Raw genomic sequence first — 1,427 nt, forward strand, 5'->3', positions numbered from 1 at the left:
GGGAACCGGAATTCAAGCCAGTTACAGAAATTTGCATAAGTTAACACAGAATGTTAATCACCAAGACTGGAGAAAATGTTTCCAGGGCATGTCAGAGATGTTTGCGGCCACCTCTTCCATCACAGGCCCTGAGGCCTAGAAGGAAAAAAATTGTTTTGTGGGCTGGGCCCAGGGGCTCCTGCTCTATGCAGCCTCAGGACATGGTGCCCTGCATCCCAGCTGCTTCAGCTCCAGCCATGGCTAAAAGGGGCCAACATACAGTTCAGGCCGTTGCTTCAGAGGGTGCAAGCCCCAAGCCTTGGAAGCTTCCAGTAGTGTTGGTCCTGTGGGTGCACAGAATAAAAGAATTGCAGTTTGGGAACCTCCACCTAGATTTCAGAGGATGTATGGAAATGCCTGGTGTCTAGGCAGAAGTCTTCTGTAGGGGTGGAACTCTCATGGAAAACCTTTGCTAGGGCAGTGCAGAAGGGAAATGTAAGGTCAGAGGAGCCCACACACAGAGTCCCCACTGGGGCACTGCCTAGTGGAGCTGTGAGAAGAGGGCCACCATCCTCCAGACCCCAGAATGGTAGATCCACCAACAGCTTGAACCATGTGCCTGGAAAAGCCACAGACACTCAATGTCAGCCTGTGAAAACAGACGTGAGTGAGGCTGTACCCTGCAAAGTCACAGACCTGTAGCTGTCCAAGGCCATGGGAGCCCACCTCTTGTATCAGTGTGACCTGGATGTGAGACCTCCCCTCACATGGAGTCAAAGAAGATTATTTTGGAACTTTAAGGTTTAACGATGCCTTGGATTTCTGACCTGCATGGGGCTTGTGTAAGGTCAGCCAAGAGAAAGGACAAGTGAGAGAGACCCAAGTTCAGGCAAGTCTTTATTCAACCTGCGAGCTGCCCCCTTAACAGTCAAGGAAAGCAGCCCCAAGCTTACAGAAGGAAAGGTTTATATTGGGGCAGGGAGTTTGAGGGAGTCCTTTGGTATGGCTACATCTTGGGGTTGTTTGCTGGTTAATTCTGCCACATATCACCATGTGACATTTATGGTGCCAGATAGTGTGGGTAAAGTTTGTTTATGCTTTCCATGACCTCCCACTGCATGGTCCAGATGCTTTGTAATTGCAGTCTGCTTGACACAGCAAGGTCTGATAAGTGAAGGCTGCTGGCTCCACTGTGGCACCTAGATAAGGGCTTAGAAATGTAAAAAGGCTTGGAGGAAGGGGAGGGGTGGCACAGAGAGGTTTGGGGTGGGGTGTTGGCAGTACCAAGAAGCTTTTGGGGGCAGTTTATCCATATCAGCCTGTAGCCCCACTGTTTTGGCCAATATCTCCTGTTTGGAATGGGTATATTTACCTAATGCCTGTATCCCCATTGTATATAGGAAGTAACTAAGTTGCTTTTGATTTTAGAGGCGCACAGGCAGAAGGGA

The sequence above is a fragment of the Mandrillus leucophaeus genome, unplaced genomic scaffold (assembly GCF_000951045.1).
Source record: "Mandrillus leucophaeus isolate KB7577 unplaced genomic scaffold, Mleu.le_1.0 Scaffold973, whole genome shotgun sequence".
Classification (NCBI taxonomy): Eukaryota; Metazoa; Chordata; class Mammalia; order Primates; family Cercopithecidae; genus Mandrillus; species Mandrillus leucophaeus.